The 18,119-nt window shown below is 45.6% G+C and overlaps 1 protein-coding gene and 12 non-coding genes across 13 annotated transcripts in view; 12 read left to right on the top strand and 1 right to left on the bottom strand.

The window, feature by feature from the left end:
• LOC139248232 (zinc finger protein 84-like) overlaps positions 1 to 18,119 on the bottom strand; it is a 1,036,220-nt gene that overhangs the window by 675,039 nt on the left and 343,062 nt on the right. The window lies entirely within an intron of this gene.
• trnag-gcc (transfer RNA glycine (anticodon GCC)) lies at positions 601 to 671 on the top strand. The gene has a single exon. It is a non-coding gene; the product is annotated as a tRNA-Gly (tRNA).
• On the top strand, positions 2,090 to 2,160 carry trnag-gcc (transfer RNA glycine (anticodon GCC)). Its single transcript has one exon. It is a non-coding gene; the product is annotated as a tRNA-Gly (tRNA).
• On the top strand, positions 3,564 to 3,634 carry trnag-gcc (transfer RNA glycine (anticodon GCC)). Its single transcript has one exon. It is a non-coding gene; the product is annotated as a tRNA-Gly (tRNA).
• trnag-gcc (transfer RNA glycine (anticodon GCC)) lies at positions 5,038 to 5,108 on the top strand. Its single transcript has one exon. It is a non-coding gene; the product is annotated as a tRNA-Gly (tRNA).
• Positions 6,512 to 6,582, top strand: trnag-gcc (transfer RNA glycine (anticodon GCC)). The gene has a single exon. It is a non-coding gene; the product is annotated as a tRNA-Gly (tRNA).
• trnag-gcc (transfer RNA glycine (anticodon GCC)) lies at positions 7,987 to 8,057 on the top strand. The gene has a single exon. It is a non-coding gene; the product is annotated as a tRNA-Gly (tRNA).
• trnag-gcc (transfer RNA glycine (anticodon GCC)) lies at positions 9,461 to 9,531 on the top strand. The gene has a single exon. It is a non-coding gene; the product is annotated as a tRNA-Gly (tRNA).
• Positions 10,928 to 10,998, top strand: trnag-gcc (transfer RNA glycine (anticodon GCC)). The gene has a single exon. It is a non-coding gene; the product is annotated as a tRNA-Gly (tRNA).
• On the top strand, positions 12,402 to 12,472 carry trnag-gcc (transfer RNA glycine (anticodon GCC)). Its single transcript has one exon. It is a non-coding gene; the product is annotated as a tRNA-Gly (tRNA).
• Positions 13,869 to 13,939, top strand: trnag-gcc (transfer RNA glycine (anticodon GCC)). Its single transcript has one exon. It is a non-coding gene; the product is annotated as a tRNA-Gly (tRNA).
• On the top strand, positions 15,343 to 15,413 carry trnag-gcc (transfer RNA glycine (anticodon GCC)). The gene has a single exon. It is a non-coding gene; the product is annotated as a tRNA-Gly (tRNA).
• On the top strand, positions 16,816 to 16,886 carry trnag-gcc (transfer RNA glycine (anticodon GCC)). Its single transcript has one exon. It is a non-coding gene; the product is annotated as a tRNA-Gly (tRNA).

Below are 18,119 nucleotides of genomic sequence, written 5' to 3'. Positions count from 1 at the left end.
GCGAATATTCATCAGATTGATTCCAGGGATGGCAGGACAGACATGAAGAAAGACTGGATCGACTAGGCTTATACTCGCTGGAATTTAGAAGAATGAGAGGGGAGCTCATAGAAACATTTAAAATTTGGTCGGGAATGGACAGGTTTGATGGCGTAAAAAGGTTCCCGCAGTCCGAATAAAGGAAGCCCAGTACCAGCGGTCACTGTCTAAGGATAAAGTGTAAACCATTTAGGACCGACACGAGGAGCATCTTCTTCACTCAGATCATTGTGAACCTGTGGAATTCTGTACCACAGAAAGATGTGGAAGCCAGTTGGATAGATATACTCAAAAGACAGTGAGATATGGCCCTTACGGCTAAAGTGATCAAGGGGCATGGAGAGAAATCAGGAAGGGGAAGTGAAGTTGCATGCTCAGCCATGATCATATTGAATGGTGGTGCTGGCTGGAAGGGACGAATGGCCTACTCCTGCACCTACTTTCTAAGTTTCTATGTTTCTATCTTCAGAATATGAGGTGCTTTGTGGTTCTTCGCCTTTTATTAACAAAAATTAAACACTAATTGCACTATCTTTAAACTTGAATGTGTTCGTAATGTGAGCATTGGTGGTTCAGGGGTAGAATTCTCGCCTGCCACGCGGGAGACCCGGGTTCGATTCCCGGCCAATGCAGTGTTTATGGAAGTCTTTCAGAAAGCGTGTATTTAAAAATTAAACTTCCCGACTGTTTCAAGAGCGGACACAGAGAGGAGCGGCTGTTAAATGAGCGGGGGCACAGATATCCTTCGGTATAAAGAGCGGGAGCAGTGAGGATCGCTTGTAACGTGAGGGAGTAAAGGATTTGAGTTATTTTTCAAATAGCACGAGCAGAGGGAAGCAGCAATTTAAAAAGCGAGACACACAGGAGTGGCTGTTTGCAGCACGGCAGCAGAGATGAGCGGGTGTTGAATGAGCGGGTGTTGAAAGAGCGGGAGCAAGTCTGGGCGGCAGTTTAATAAGGAGGAGCAGAAAGGAGCGGCGGTACCGTTTCCTCGAGCTGTGGCGATTTTCAATAATTCCATCAATGTAATATCTCCAACTTTGCAAATCACACCAAGCTGGGTTGCAGTGCGAGCTGCTAGGAGGCTGCAGCGGAATTGGACAGATTAGGTGGATGGCAGATGCCATATAATGAAGATAAGTGTGAGTTTATCCACTTTGGTGGCAAAACCTTGAAGGTAGAATGTTATCTGAATGTTGACCCATTTGTAAAAGCGGAGGGGTATTGAGACCTGGGTATTTTGGGACATCAGTCGTTGAAGTCATTCATACATACAGGTACAGCATGCAGTAAAGGAAGCCAAATGTCATGCTGGCCTTCATAGCGAGGGGATTAGGGTATCGGAGCATGGAGACTTGTACAGCACCTTGCTGAGACCAGACCTTGAGTATTGTGTGCAGTTATGTTCATCTAATCTGAGGAAGGACATTCTTGCTTTTGAGGGAGTGTAGCGAATATTCATCAGATTGATTCCAGGGATGGCAGGACAGACATGAAGAAAGACTGGATCGACTAGGCTTATACTCGCTGGAATTTAGAAGAATGAGAGGGGAGCTCATAGAAACATTTAAAATTTGGTCGGGAATGGACAGGTTTGATGGCGTAAAAAGGTTCCCGCAGTCCGAATAAAGGAAGCCCAGTACCAGCGGTCACTGTCTAAGGATAAAGTGTAAACCATTTAGGACCGACACGAGGAGCATCTTCTTCACTCAGATCATTGTGAACCTGTGGAATTCTGTACCACAGAAAGATGTGGAAGCCAGTTGGATAGATATACTCAAAAGACAGTGAGATATGGCCCTTACGGCTAAAGTGATCAAGGGGCATGGAGAGAAATCAGGAAGGGGAAGTGAAGTTGCATGCTCAGCCATGATCATATTGAATGGTGGTGCTGGCTGGAAGGGACGAATGGCCTACTCCTGCACCTACTTTCTAAGTTTCTATGTTTCTATCTTCAGAATATGAGGTGCTTTGTTGTTCTTCGCCACTTATTAACAAAAATTAAACACTAATTGCACTATCTTTAAACTTGAATGCGTTCGTAACGTGAGCATTGGTGGTTCAGGGGTAGAATTCTCGCCTGCCACGCGGGAGACCCGGGTTCGATTCCCGGTCAATGCAGTGTTTATGGAAGTATTTCACAAAGCGTGTATTTAAAAATTAAACTTCCCGACTGTTTCAAGAGCGTACACAGAGAGGAGCGGCTGTTAAATGAGCGGGGGCACAGATATCCTTCGGTATAAAGAGCGGGAGCAGTGAGGATCGCTTGTAACGTGAGGGAGTAAAGGATTGGAGTTATTTTTCAAATAGCACGAGCAGAGGGAAGCAGCAATTTAAAAAGCGAGACACACAGGAGTGGCTGTTTGCAGCACGGCAGCAGAGATGAGCGGGTGTTGAAAGAGCGGGAGCAAGTCTGGGCGGCAGTTTAATAAGGAGGAGCAGAAAGGAGCGGCGGTACCGTTTCCTCGAGCTGTGGCGATTTTCAATAATTCCATCAATGTAATATCTCCAACTTTGCAAATCACACCAAGCTGGGTTGCAGTGCGAGCTGCTAGGAGGCTGCAGCGGAATTGGACAGATTCGGTGGATGGCAGATGCCATATAATGAAGATAAGTGTGAGTTTATCCACTTTGGTGGCAAAACCTTGAAGGTAGAATGTTATCTGAATGTTGACCCATTTGTAAAAGCGGAGGGGTATTGAGACCTGGGTATTTTGGGACATCAGTCGTTGAAGTCATTCATACATACAGGTACAGCATGCAGTAAAGGAAGCCAAATGTCATGCTGGCCTTCATAGCGAGGAGATTAGGGTATCGGAGCAGGGAGACTTGTACAGCACCTTGCTGAGACCAGACCTTGAGTATTGTGTGCAGTTATGATCATCTAATCTGAGGAAGGACATTCTTGCTTTTGAGGGAGTGTAGCGAATATTCATCAGATTGATTCCAGGGATGGCAGGACAGACATGAAGAAAGACTGGATCGACTAGGCTTATACTCGCTGGAATTTAGAAGAATGAGAGGGGAGCTCATAGAAACATTTAAAATTTGGTCGGGAATGGACAGGTTTGATGGCGTAAAAAGGTTCCCGCAGTCCGAATAAAGGAAGCCCAGTACCAGCGGTCACTGTCTAAGGATAAAGTGTAAACCATTTAGGACCGACACGAGGAGCATCTTCTTCACTCAGATCATTGTGAACCTGTGGAATTCTGTACCACAGAAAGATGTGGAAGCCAGTTGGATAGATATACTCAAAAGACAGTGAGATATGGCCCTTACGGCTAAAGTGATCAAGGGGCATGGAGAGAAATCAGGAAGGGGAAGTGAAGTTGCATGCTCAGCCATGATCATATTGAATGGTGGTGCTGGCTGGAAGGGACGAATGGCCTACTCCTGCACCTACTTTCTAAGTTTCTATGTTTCTATCTTCAGAATATGAGGTGCTTTGTTGTTCTTCGCCACTTATTAACAAAAATTAAACACTAATTGCACTATCTTTAAACTAGAATGCGTTCGTAACGTGAGCATTGGTGGTTCAGGGGTAGAATTCTCGCCTGCCACGCGGGAGACCCGGGTTCGATTCCCGGTCAATGCAGTGTTTATGGAAGTATTTCACAAAGCGTGTATTTAAAAATTAAACTTCCCGACTGTTTCAAGAGCGTACACAGAGAGGAGCGGCTGTTAAATGAGCGGGGGCACAGATATCCTTCGGTATAAAGAGCGGGAGCAGTGAGGATCGCTTGTAACGTGAGGGAGTAAAGGATTTGAGTTATTTTTCAAATAGCACGAGCAGAGGGAAGCAGCAATTTAAAAAGCGAGACACACAGGAGTGGCTGTTTGCAGCACGGCAGCAGAGATGAGCGGGTGTTGAAAGAGCGGGAGCAAGTCTGGGCGGCAGTTTAATAAGGAGGAGCAGAAAGGAGCGGCGGTACCGTTTCCTCGAGCTGTGGCGATTTTCAATAATTCCATCAATGTAATATCTCCAACTTTGCAAATCACACCAAGCTGGGTTGCAGTGCGAGCTGCTAGGAGGCTGCAGCGGAATTGGACAGATTCGGTGGATGGCAGATGCCATATAATGAAGATAAGTGTGAGTTTATCCACTTTGGTGGCAAAACCTTGAAGGTAGAATGTTATCTGAATGTTGACCCATTTGTAAAAGCGGAGGGGTATTGAGACCTGGGTATTTTGGGACATCAGTCGTTGAAGTCATTCATACATACAGGTACAGCATGCAGTAAAGGAAGCCAAATGTCATGCTGGCCTTCATAGCGAGGAGATTAGGGTATCGGAGCAGGGAGACTTGTACAGCACCTTGCTGAGACCAGACCTTGAGTATTGTGTGCAGTTATGATCATCTAATCTGAGGAAGGACATTCTTGCTTTTGAGGGAGTGTAGCGAATATTCATCAGATTGATTCCAGGGATGGCAGGACAGACATGAAGAAAGACTGGATCGACTAGGCTTATACTCGCTGGAATTTAGAAGAATGAGAGGGGAGCTCATAGAAACATTTAAAATTTGGTCGGGAATGGACAGGTTTGATGGCGTAAAAAGGTTCCCGCAGTCCGAATAAAGGAAGCCCAGTACCAGCGGTCACTGTCTAAGGATAAAGTGTAAACCATTTAGGACCGACACGAGGAGCATCTTCTTCACTCAGATCATTGTGAACCTGTGGAATTCTGTACCACAGAAAGATGTGGAAGCCAGTTGGATAGATATACTCAAAAGACAGTGAGATATGGCCCTTACGGCTAAAGTGATCAAGGGGCATGGAGAGAAATCAGGAAGGGGAAGTGAAGTTGCATGCTCAGCCATGATCATATTGAATGGTGGTGCTGGCTGGAAGGGACGAATGGCCTACTCCTGCACCTACTTTCTAAGTTTCTATGTTTCTATCTTCAGAATATGAGGTGCTTTGTTGTTCTTCGCCTTTTATTAACAAAAATTAAACACTAATTGCACTATCTTTAAACTTGAATGTGTTCGTAATGTGAGCATTGGTGGCTCAGGGGTAGAATTCTCGCCTGCCACGCGGGAGACCCGGGTTCGATTCCCGGTCAATGCAGTGTTTATGGAAGTATTTCACAAAGCGTGTATTTAAAAATTAAACTTCCCGACTGTTTCAAGAGCGGACACAGAGAGGAGCGGCTGTTAAATGAGCGGGGGCACAGATATCCTTCGGTATAAAGAGCGGGAGCAGTGAGGACCGCTTGTAACGTGAGGGAGTAAAGGATTTGAGTTATTTTTCAAATAGCACGAGCAGAGGGAAGCAGCAATTTAAAAAGCGAGACACACAGGAGTGGCTGTTTGCAGCACGGCAGCAGAGATGAGCGGGTGTTGAAAGAGCGGGAGCAAGTCTGGGCGGCAGTTTAATAAGGAGGAGCAGAAAGGAGCGGCGGTACCGTTTCCTCGAGCTGTGGCGATTTTCAATAATTCCATCAATATAATATCTCCAACTTTGCAAATCACACCAAGCTGGGTTGCAGTGCGAGCTGCTAGGAGGCTGCAGCGGAATTGGACAGATTAGGTGGATGGCAGATGCCATATAATGAAGATAAGTGTGAGTTTATCCACTTTGGTGGCAAAACCTTGAAGGTAGAATGTTATCTGAATGTTGACCGATTTGCAAAAGCGGAGGGGTATTGAGACCTGGGTATTTTGGGACATCAGTCGTTGAAGTCATTCATACATACAGGTACAGCATGCAGTAAAGGAAGCCAAATGTCATGCTGGCCTTCATAGCGAGGAGATTAGGGTATCGGAGCAGAGAGACTTGTACAGCACCTTGCTGAGACCAGACCTTGAGTATTGTGTGCAGTTATGATCATCTAATCTGAGGAAGGACATTCTTGCTTTTGAGGGAGTGTAGCGAATATTCATCAGATTGATTCCAGGGATGGCAGGACAGACATGAAGAAAGACTGGATCGACTAGGCTTATACTCGCTGGAATTTAGAAGAATGAGAGGGGAGCTCATAGAAACATTTAAAATTTGGTCGGGAATGGACAGGTTTGATGGCGTAAAAAGGTTCCCGCAGTCCGAATAAAGGAAGCCCAGTACCAGCGGTCACTGTCTAAGGATAAAGTGTAAACCATTTAGGACCGACACGAGGAGCATCTTCTTCACTCAGATCATTGTGAACCTGTGGAATTCTGTACCACAGAAAGATGTGGAAGCCAGTTGGATAGATATACTCAAAAGAGAGTGAGATATGGCCCTTACGGCTAAAGTGATCAAGGGGCATGGAGAGAAATCAGGAAGGGGAAGGGAAGTTGCATGCTCAGCCATGATCATATTGAATGGTGGTGCTGGCTGGAAGGGACGAATGGCCTACTCCTGCACCTACTTTCTAAGTTTCTATGTTTCTATCTTCAGAATATGAGGTGCTTTGTTGTTCTTCGCCTTTTATTCACAAAAATTAAACACTAATTGCACTATCTTTAAACTTGAATGTGTTCGTAATGTGAGCATTGGTGGTTCAGGGGTAGAATTCTCGCCTGCCACGCGGGAGACCCGGGTTCGATTCCCGGCCAATGCAGTGTTTATGGAAGTATTTCACAAAGCGTGTATTTAAAAATTAAACTTCCCGACTGTTTCAAGAGCGTACACAGAGAGGAGCGGCTGTTAAATGAGCGGGGGCACAGATATCCTTCGGTATAAAGAGCGGGAGCAGTGAGGATCGCTTGTAACGTGAGGGAGTAAAGGATTTGAGTTATTTTTCAAATAGCACGAGCAGAGGGAAGCGGCAATTTAAAAAGCGAGAACACACAGGAGTGGCTGTTTGCAGCACGGCAGCAGAGATGAGCGGGTGTTGAAAGAGCGGGAGCAAGTCTGGGCGGCAGTTTAATAAGGAGGAGCAGAAAGGAGCGGCGGTACCGTTTCCTCGAGCTGTGGCGATTTTCAATAATTCCATCAATGTAATATCTCCAACTTTGCAAATCACACCAAGCTGGGTTGCAGTGCGAGCTGCAAGGAGGCTGCAGCGGAATTGGACAGATTAGGTGGATGGCAGATGCCATATAATGAAGATAAGTGTGAGTTTATCCACTTTGGTGGCAAAACCTTGAAGGTAGAATGTTATCTGAATGTTGACCCATTTGTAAAAGCGGAGGGGTATTGAGACCTGGGTATTTTGTTACATCAGTCGTTGAAGTCATTCATACATACAGGTACAGCATGCAGTAAAGGAAGCCAAATGTCATGCTGGCCTTCATAACGAGGAGATTAGGGTATCGGAGCATGGAGACTTGTACAGCACCTTGCTGAGACCAGACCTTGAGTATTGTGTGCAGTTATGATCATCTAATCTGAGGAAGGACATTCTTGCTTTTGAGGGAGTGTAGCGAATATTCATCAGATTGATTCCAGGGATGGCAGGACAGACATGAAGAAAGACTGGATCGACTAGGCTTATACTCGCTGGAATTTAGAAGAATGAGAGGGGAGCTCATAGAAACATTTAAAATTTGGTCGGGAATGGACAGGTTTGATGGCGTAAAAAGGTTCCCGCAGTCCGAATAAAGGAAGCCCAGTACCAGCGGTCACTGTCTAAGGATAAAGTGTAAACCATTTAGGACCGACACGAGGAGCATCTTCTTCACTCAGATCATTGTGAACCTGTGGAATTCTGTGCCACAGAAAGATGTGGAAGCCAGTTGGATAGATATACTCAAAAGACAGTGAGATATGGCCCTTACGGCTAAAGTGATCAAGGGGCATGGAGAGAAATCAGGAAGGGGAAGTGAAGTTGCATGCTCAGCCATGATCATATTGAATGGTGGTGCTGGCTGGAAGGGACGAATGGCCTACTCCTGCACCTACTTTCTAAGTTTCTATGTTTCTATCTTCAGAATATGAGGTGCTTTGTTGTTCTTCGCCTTTTATTAACAAAAATTAAACACTAATTGCACTATCTTTAAACTTGAATGTGTTCGTAATGTGAGCATTGGTGGTTCAGGGGTAGAATTCTCGCCTGCCACGCGGGAGACCCGGGTTCGATTCCCGGTCAATGCAGTGTTTATGGAAGTATTTCACAAAGCGTGTATTTAAAAATTAAACTTCCCGACTGTTTCAAGAGCGCACACAGAGAGGAGCGGCTGTTAAATGAGCGGGGGCACAGATATCCTTCGGTATAAAGAGCGGGAGCAGTGAGGATCGCTTGTAACGTGAGGGAGTAAAGGATTTGAGTTATTTTTCAAATAACACGAGCAGAGGGAAGCAGCAATTTAAAAAGCGAGACACACAGGAGTGGCTGTTTGCAGCACGGCAGCAGAGATGAGCGGGTGTTGAAAGAGCGGGAGCAAGTCTGGGCGGCAGTTTAATGAGGAGGAGCAGAAAGGAGCGGCGGTACCGTTTCCTCGAGCTGTGGCGATTTTCAATAATTCCATCAATGTAATATCTCCAACTTTGCAAATCACACCAAGCTGGGTTGCAGTGCGAGCTGCTAGGAGGCTGCAGCGGAATTGGACAGATTAGGTGGATGGCAGATGCCATATAATGAAGATAAGTGTGAGTTTATCCACTTTGGTGGCAAAACCTTGAAGGTAGAATGTTATCTGAATGTTGACCGATTTGTAAAAGCGGAGGGGTATTGAGACCTGGGTATTTTGGGACATCAGTCGTTGAAGTCATTCATACATACAGGTACAGCATGCAGTAAAGGAAGCCAAATGTCATGCTGGCCTTCATAGCGAGGAGATTAGGGTATCGGAGCAGAGAGACTTGTACAGCACCTTGCTGAGACCAGACCTTGAGTATTGTGTGCAGTTATGATCATCTAATCTGAGGAAGGACATTCTTGCTTTTGAGGGAGTGTAGCGAATATTCATCAGATTGATTCCAGGGATGGCAGGACAGACATGAAGAAAGACTGGATCGACTAGGCTTATACTCGCTGGAATTTAGAAGAATGAGAGGGGAGCTCATAGAAACATTTAAAATTTGGTCGGGAATGGACAGGTTTGATGGCGTAAAAAGGTTCCCGCAGTCCGAATAAAGGAAGCCCAGTACCAGCGGTCACTGTCTAAGGATAAAGTGTAAACCATTTAGGACCGACACGAGGAGCATCTTCTTCACTCAGATCATTGTGAACCTGTGGAATTCTGTACCACAGAAAGATGTGGAAGCCAGTTGGATAGATATACTCAAAAGACAGTGAGATATGGCCCTTACGGCTAAAGTGATCAAGGGGCATGGAGAGAAATCAGGAAGGGGAAGTGAAGTTGCATGCTCAGCCATGATCATATTGAATGGTGGTGCTGGCTGGAAGGGACGAATGGCCTACTCCTGCACCTACTTTCTAAGTTTCTATGTTTCTATCTTCAGAATATGAGGTGCTTTGTTGTTCTTCGCCACTTATTAACAAAAATTAAACACTAATTGCACTATCTTTAAACTAGAATGCGTTCGTAACGTGAGCATTGGTGGTTCAGGGGTAGAATTCTCGCCTGCCACGCGGGAGACCCGGGTTCGATTCCCGGCCAATGCAGTGTTTATGGAAGTATTTCAGAAAGCGTGTATTTAAAAATTGAACTTCCCGACTGTTTCAAGAGCGCACACAGAGAGGAGCGGCTGTTAAATGAGCGGGGGCACAGATATCCTTCGGTACAAAGAGCGGGAGCAGTGAGGATCGCTTGTAACGTGAGGGAGCAAAGGATTTGAGTTATTTTTCAAATAGCACGAGCAGAGGGAAGCGGCAATTTAAAAAGCGAGAACACACAGGAGTGGCTGTTTGCAGCACGGCAGCAGAGATGAGCGGGTGTTGAAAGAGCGGGAGCAAGTCTGGGCGGCAGTTTAATAAGGAGGAGCAGAAAGGAGCGGCGGTACCGTTTCCTCGAGCTGTGGCGATTTTCAATAATTCCATCAATGTAATATCTCCAACTTTGCAAATCACACCAAGCTGGGTTGCAGTGCGAGCTGCTAGGAGGCTGCAGCGGAATTGGACAGATTCGGTGGATGGCAGATGCCATATAATGAAGATAAGTGTGAGTTTATCCACTTTGGTGGCAAAACCTTGAAGGTAGAATGTTATCTGAATGTTGACCCATTTGTAAAAGCGGAGGGGTATTGAGACCTGGGTATTTTGTTACATCAGTCGTTGAAGTCATTCATACATACAGGTACAGCATGCAGTAAAGGAAGCCAAATGTCATGCTGGCCTTCATAGCCTTCATATCGGAGCATGGAGACTTGTACAGCACCTTGCTGAGACCAGACCTTGAGTATTGTGTGCAGTTATGATCATCTAATCTGAGGAAGGACATTCTTGCTTTTGAGGGAGTGTAGCGAATATTCACCAGATTGATTCCAGGGATGGCAGGACTGACATGAAGAAAGACTGGATCGAGTAGGCTTATACTCGCTGGAATTTAGAAGAATGAGAGGGGAGCTCATAGAAACATTTAAAATTTGGTCGGGAATGGACAGGTTTGATGGCGTAAAAAGGTTCCCGCAGTCCGAATAAAGGAAGCCCAGTACCAGCGGTCACTGTCTTAGGATAAAGTGTAAACCATTTAGGACCGACACGAGGAGAATCTTCTTCACTCAGATCATTGTGAACCTGTGGAATTCTGTACCACAGAAAGATGTGGAAGCCAGTTGGATAGATATACTCAAAAGAGAGTGAGATATGGCCCTTACGGCTAAAGTGATCAAGGGGCATGGAGAGAAATCAGGAAGGGGAAGGGAAGTTGCATGCTCAGCCATGATCATATTGAATGGTGGTGCTGGCTGGAAGGGACGAATGGCCTACTCCTGCACCTACTTTCTAAGTTTCTATGTTTCTATCTTCAGAATATGAGGTGCTTTGTTGTTCTTCGCCTTTTATTAACAAAAATTAAACACTAATTGCACTATCTTTAAACTTGAATGTGTTCGTAATGTGAGCATTGGTGGTTCAGGGGTAGAATTCTCGCCTGCCACGCGGGAGACCCGGGTTCGATTCCCGGTCAATGCAGTGTTTATGGAAGTATTTCACAAAGCGTGTATTTAAAAATTAAACTTCCCGACTGTTTCAAGAGCGTACACAGAGAGGAGCGGCTGTTAAATGAGCGGGGGCACAGATATCCTTCGGTATAAAGAGCGGGAGCAGTGAGGATCGCTTGTAACGTGAGGGAGTAAAGGATTTGAGTTATTTTTCAAATAGCACGAGCAGAGGGAAGCAGCAATTTAAAAAGCGAGACACACAGGAGTGGCTGTTTGCAGCACGGCAGCAGAGATGAGCGGGTGTTGAAAGAGCGGGAGCAAGTCTGGGCGGCAGTTTAATAAGGAGGAGCAGAAAGGAGCGGCGGTACCGTTTCCTCGAGCTGTGGCGATTTTCAATAATTCCATCAATGTAATATCTCCAACTTTGCAAATCACACCAAGCTGGGTTGCAGTGCGAGCTGCTAGGAGGCTGCAGCGGAATTGGACAGATTAGGTGGATGGCAGATGCCATATAATGAAGATAAGTGTGAGTTTATCCACTTTGGTGGCAAAACCTTGAAGGGAGAATGTTATCTGAATGTTGACAGATTTGTAAAAGCGGAGGGGTATTGAGACCTGGGTATTTTGGGACATCAGTCGTTGAAGTCATTCATACATACAGGTACAGCATGCAGTAAAGGAAGCCAAATGTCATGCTGGCCTTCATAGCGAGGAGATTAGGGTATCGGAGCAGAGAGACTTGTACAGCACCTTGCTGAGACCAGACCTTGAGTATTGTGTGCAGTTATGATCATCTAATCTGAGGAAGGACATTCTTGCTTTTGAGGGAGTGTAGCGAATATTCATCAGATTGATTCCAGGGATGGCAGGACAGACATGAAGAAAGACTGGATCGACTAGGCTTATACTCGCTGGAATTTAGAAGAATGAGAGGGGAGCTCATAGAAACATTTAAAATTTGGTCGGGAATGGACAGGTTTGATGGCGTAAAAAGGTTCCCGCAGTCCGAATAAAGGAAGCCCAGTACCAGCGGTCACTGTCTAAGGATAAAGTGTAAACCATTTAGGACCGACACGAGGAGCATCTTCTTCACTCAGATCATTGTGAACCTGTGGAATTCTGTACCACAGAAAGATGTGGAAGCCAGTTGGATAGATATACTCAAAAGACAGTGAGATATGGCCCTTACGGCTAAAGTGATCAAGGGGCATGGAGAGAAATCAGGAAGGGGAAGTGAAGTTGCATGCTCAGCCATGATCATATTGAATGGTGGTGCTGGCTGGAAGGGACGAATGGCCTACTCCTGCACCTACTTTCTAAGTTTCTATGTTTCTATCTTCAGAATATGAGGTGCTTTGTTGCTCTTCGCCTTTTATTAACAAAAATTAAACACTAATTGCACTATCTTTAAACTTGAATGTGTTCGTAATGTGAGCATTGGTGGTTCAGGGGTAGAATTCTCGCCTGCCACGCGGGAGACCCGGGTTCGATTCCCGGTCAATGCAGTGTTTATGGAAGTATTTCACAATGCGTGTATTTAAAAATTAAACTTCCCGACTGTTTCAAGAGCGGACACAGAGAGGAGCGGCTGTTAAATGAGCGGGGGCACAGATATCCTTCGGTACAAAGAGCGGGAGCAGTGAGGATCGCTTGTAACGTGAGGGAGCAAAGGATTTGAGTTATTTTTCAAATAGCACGAGCAGAGGGAAGCGGCAATTTAAAAAGCGAGAACACACAGGAGTGGCTGTTTGCAGCACGGCAGCAGAGATGAGCGGGTGTTGAAAGAGCGGGAGCAAGTCTGGGCGGCAGTTTAATAAGGAGGAGCAGAAAGGAGCGGCGGTACCGTTTCCTCGAGCTGTGGCGATTTTCAATAATTCCATCAATGTAATATCTCCAACTTTGCAAATCACACCAAGCTGGGTTGCAGTGCGAGCTGCTAGGAGGCTGCAGCGGAATTGGACAGATTCGGTGGATGGCAGATGCCATATAATGAAGATAAGTGTGAGTTTATCCACTTTGGTGGCAAAACCTTGAAGGTAGAATGTTATCTGAATGTTGACCCATTTGTAAAAGCGGAGGGGTATTGAGACCTGGGTATTTTGTTACATCAGTCGTTGAAGTCATTCATACATACAGGTACAGCATGCAGTAAAGGAAGCCAAATGTCATGCTGGCCTTCATAGCCTTCATATCGGAGCATGGAGACTTGTACAGCACCTTGCTGAGACCAGACCTTGAGTATTGTGTGCAGTTATGATCATCTAATCTGAGGAAGGACATTCTTGCTTTTGAGGGAGTGTAGCGAATATTCACCAGATTGATTCCAGGGATGGCAGGACTGACATGAAGAAAGACTGGATCGACTAGGCTTATACTCGCTGGAATTTAGAAGAATGAGAGGGGAGCTCATAGAAACATTTAAAATTTGGTCGGGAATGGACAGGTTTGATGGCGTAAAAAGGTTCCCGCAGTCCGAATAAAGGAAGCCCAGTACCAGCGGTCACTGTCTTAGGATAAAGTGTAAACCATTTAGGACCGACACGAGGAGAATCTTCTTCACTCAGATCATTGTGAACCTGTGGAATTCTGTACCACAGAAAGATGTGGAAGCCAGTTGGATAGATATACTCAAAAGAGAGTGAGATATGGCCCTTACGGCTAAAGTGATCAAGGGGCATGGAGAGAAATCAGGAAGGGGAAGGGAAGTTGCATGCTCAGCCATGATCATATTGAATGGTGGTGCTGGCTGGAAGGGACGAATGGCCTACTCCTGCACCTACTTTCTAAGTTTCTATGTTTCTATCTTCAGAATATGAGGTGCTTTGTTGTTCTTCGCCTTTTATTAACAAAAATTAAACACTAATTGCACTATCTTTAAACTTGAATGTGTTCGTAATGTGAGCATTGGTGGTTCAGGGGTAGAATTCTCGCCTGCCACGCGGGAGACCCGGGTTCGATTCCCGGTCAATGCAGTGTTTATGGAAGTATTTCACAAAGCGTGTATTTAAAAATTAAACTTCCCGACTGTTTCAAGAGCGTACACAGAGAGGAGCGGCTGTTAAATGAGCGGGGGCACAGATATCCTTCGGTATAAAGAGCGGGAGCAGTGAGGATCGCTTGTAACGTGAGGGAGTAAAGGATTTGAGTTATTTTTCAAATAGCACGAGCAGAGGGAAGCAGCAATTTAAAAAGCGAGACACACAGGAGTGGCTGTTTGCAGCACGGCAGCAGAGATGAGCGGGTGTTGAAAGAGCGGGAGCAAGTCTGGGCGGCAGTTTAATAAGGAGGAGCAGAAAGGAGCGGCGGTACCGTTTCCTCGAGCTGTGGCGATTTTCAATAATTCCATCAATGTAATATCTCCAACTTTGCAAATCACACCAAGCTGGGTTGCAGTGCGAGCTGCTAGGAGGCTGCAGCGGAATTGGACAGATTAGGTGGATGGCAGATGCCATATAATGAAGATAAGTGTGAGTTTATCCACTTTGGTGGCAAAACCTTGAAGGGAGAATGTTATCTGAATGTTGACCGATTTGTAAAAGCGGAGGGGTATTGAGACCTGGGTATTTTGGGACATCAGTCGTTGAAGTCATTCATACATACAGGTACAGCATGCAGTAAAGGAAGCCAAATGTCATGCTGGCCTTCATAGCGAGGAGATTAGGGTATCGGAGCAGAGAGACTTGTACAGCACCTTGCTGAGACCAGACCTTGAGTATTGTGTGCAGTTATGATCATCTAATCTGAGGAAGGACATTCTTGCTTTTGAGGGAGTGTAGCGAATATTCATCAGATTGATTCCAGGGATGGCAGGACAGACATGAAGAAAGACTGGATCGACTAGGCTTATACTCGCTGGAATTTAGAAGAATGAGAGGGGAGCTCATAGAAACATTTAAAATTTGGTCGATAATGGACAGGTTTGATGGCGTAAAAAGGTTCCCGCAGTCCGAATAAAGGAAGCCCAGTACCAGCGGTCACTGTCTAAGGATAAAGTGTAAACCATTTAGGACCGACACGAGGAGCATCTTCTTCACTCAGATCATTGTGAACCTGTGGAATTCTGTACCACAGAAAGATGTGGAAGCCAGTTGGATAGATATACTCAAAAGACAGTGAGATATGGCCCGTACGGCTAAAGTGATCAAGGGGCATGGAGAGAAATCAGGAAGGGGAAGTGAAGTTGCATGCTCAGCCATGATCATATTGAATGGTGGTGCTGGCTGGAAGGGACGAATGGCCTACTCCTGCACCTACTTTCTAAGTTTCTATGTTTCTATCTTCAGAATATGAGGTGCTTTGTTGTTCTTCGCCTTTTATTAACAAAAATTAAACACTAATTGCACTATCTTTAAACTTGAATGTGTTCGTAATGTGAGCATTGGTGGTTCAGGGGTAGAATTCTCGCCTGCCACGCGGGAGACCCGGGTTCGATTCCCGGTCAATGCAGTGTTTATGGAAGTATTTCACAAAGCGTGTATTTAAAAATTAAACTTCCCGACTGTTTCAAGAGCGGACACAGAGAGGAGCGGCTGTTAAATGAGCGGGGGCACAGAATCCTTCGGTATAAAGAGCGGGAGCAGTGAGGATCGCTTGTAACGTGAGGGAGTAAAGGATTTGAGTTATTTTTCAAATAGCACGAGCAGAGGGAAGCAGCAATTTAAAAAGCGAGACACACAGGAGTGGCTGTTTGCAGCACGGCAGCAGAGATGAGCGGGTGTTGAAAGAGCGGGAGCAAGTCTGGGCGGCAGTTTAATAAGGAGGAGCAGAAAGGAGCGGCGGTACCGTTTCCTCGAGCTGTGGCGATTTTCAATAATTCCATCAATGTAATATCTCCAACTTTGCAAATCACACCAAGCTGGGTTGCAGTGCGAGCTGCTAGGAGGCTGCAGCGGAATTGGACAGATTAGGTGGATGGCAGATGCCATATAATGAAGATAAGTGTGAGTTTATCCACTTTGGTGGCAAAACCTTGAAGGTAGAATGTTATCTGAATGTTGACCGATTTGTAAAAGCGGAGGGGTATTGAGACCTGGGTATTTTGGGACATCAGTCGTTGAAGTCATTCATACATACAGGTACAGCATGCAGTAAAGGAAGCCAAATGTCATGCTGGCCTTCATAGCGAGGAGATTAGGGTATCGGAGCAGAGAGACTTGTACAGCACCTTGCTGAGACCAGACCTTGAGTATTGTGTGCAGTTATGATCATCTAATCTGAGGAAGGACATTCTTGCTTTTGAGGGAGTGTAGCGAATATTCATCAGATTGATTCCAGGGATGGCAGGACAGACATGAAGAAAGACTGGATCGACTAGGCTTATACTCGCTGGAATTTAGAAGAATGAGAGGGGAGCTCATAGAAACATTTAAAATTTGGTCGGGAATGGACAGGTTTGATGGCGTAAAAAGGTTCCCGCAGTCCGAATAAAGGAAGCCCAGTACCAGCGGTCACTGTCTAAGGATAAAGTGTAAACCATTTAGGACCGACACGAGGAGCATCTTCTTCACTCAGATCATTGTGAACCTGTGGAATTATGTGCCACAGAAAGATGTGGAAGCCAGTTGGATAGATATACTCAAAAGACAGTGAGATATGGCCCTTACGGCTAAAGTGATCAAGGGGCATGGAGAGAAATCAGGAAGGGGAAGTGAAGTTGCATGCTCAGCCATGATCATATTGAATGGTGGTGCTGGCTGGAAGGGACGAATGGCCTACTCCTGCACCTACTTTCTAAGTTTCTATGTTTCTATCTTCAGAATATGAGGTGCTTTGTTGTTCTTCGCCTTTTATTAACAAAAATTAAACACTAATTGCACTATCTTTAAACTTGAATGTGTTCGTAATGTGAGCATTGGTGGTTCAGGGGTAGAATTCTCGCCTGCCACGCGGGAGACCCGGGTTCGATTCCCGGTCAATGCAGTGTTTATGGAAGTATTTCACAAAGCGTGTATTTAAAAATTAAACTTCCCGACTGTTTCAAGAGCGTACACAGAGAGGAGCGGCTGTTAAATGAGCGGGGGCACAGATATCCTTCGGTATAAAGAGCGGGAGCAGTGAGGATCGCTTGTAACGTGAGGGAGTAAAGGATTTGAGTTATTTTTCAAATAACACGAGCAGAGGGAAGCAGCAATTTAAAAAGCGAGACACACAGGAGTGGCTGTTTGCAGCACGGCAGCAGAGATGAGCGGGTGTTGAAAGAGCGGGAGCAAGTCTGGGCGGCAGTTTAATGAGGAGGAGCAGAAAGGAGCGGCGGCACCGTTTCCTCGAGCTGTGGCGATTTTCAATAATTCCATCAATGTAATATCTCCAACTTTGCAAATCACACCAAGCTGGGTTGCAGTGCGAGCTGCTAGGAGGCTGCAGCGGAATTGGACAGATTAGGTGGATGGCAGATGCCATATAATGAAGATAAGTGTGAGTTTATCCACTTTGGTGGCAAAACCTTGAAGGTAGAATGTTATCTGAATGTTGACCGATTTGTAAAAGCGGAGGGGTATTGAGACCTGGGTATTTTGGGACATCAGTCGTTGAAGTCATTCATACATACAGGTACAGCATGCAGTAAAGGAAGCCAAATGTCATGCTGGCCTTCATAGCGAGGAGATTAGGGTATCGGAGCAGAGAGACTTGTACAGCACCTTGCTGAGACCAGACCTTGAGTATTGTGTGCAGTTATGATCATCTAATCTGAGGAAGGACATTCTTGCTTTTGAGGGAGTGTAGCGAATATTCATCAGATTGATTCCAGGGATGGCAGGACAGACATGAAGAAAGACTGGATCGACTAGGCTTATACTCGCTGGAATTTAGAAGAATGAGAGGGGAGCTCATAGAAACATTTAAAATTTGGTCGGGAATGGACAGGTTTGATGGCGTAAAAAGGTTCCCGCAGTCCGAATAAAGGAAGCCCAGTACCAGCGGTCACTGTCTAAGGATAAAGTGTAAACCATTTAGGACCGACACGAGGAGCATCTTCTTCACTCAGATCATTGTGAACCTGTGGAATTCTGTACCACAGAAAGATGTGGAAGCCAGTTGGATAGATATACTCAAAAGACAGTGAGATATGGCCCTTACGGCTAAAGTGATCAAGGGGCATGGAGAGAAATCAGGAAGGGGAAGTGAAGTTGCATGCTCAGCCATGATCATATT

Source organism: Pristiophorus japonicus, unplaced genomic scaffold (assembly GCF_044704955.1).
Source record: "Pristiophorus japonicus isolate sPriJap1 unplaced genomic scaffold, sPriJap1.hap1 HAP1_SCAFFOLD_29, whole genome shotgun sequence".
Lineage (NCBI taxonomy): Eukaryota > Metazoa > Chordata > Chondrichthyes > Pristiophoridae > Pristiophorus > Pristiophorus japonicus.
Note: the sequence above shows the minus strand (reverse complement) of the source record. Positions and strands in the feature narration are given on the sequence as shown.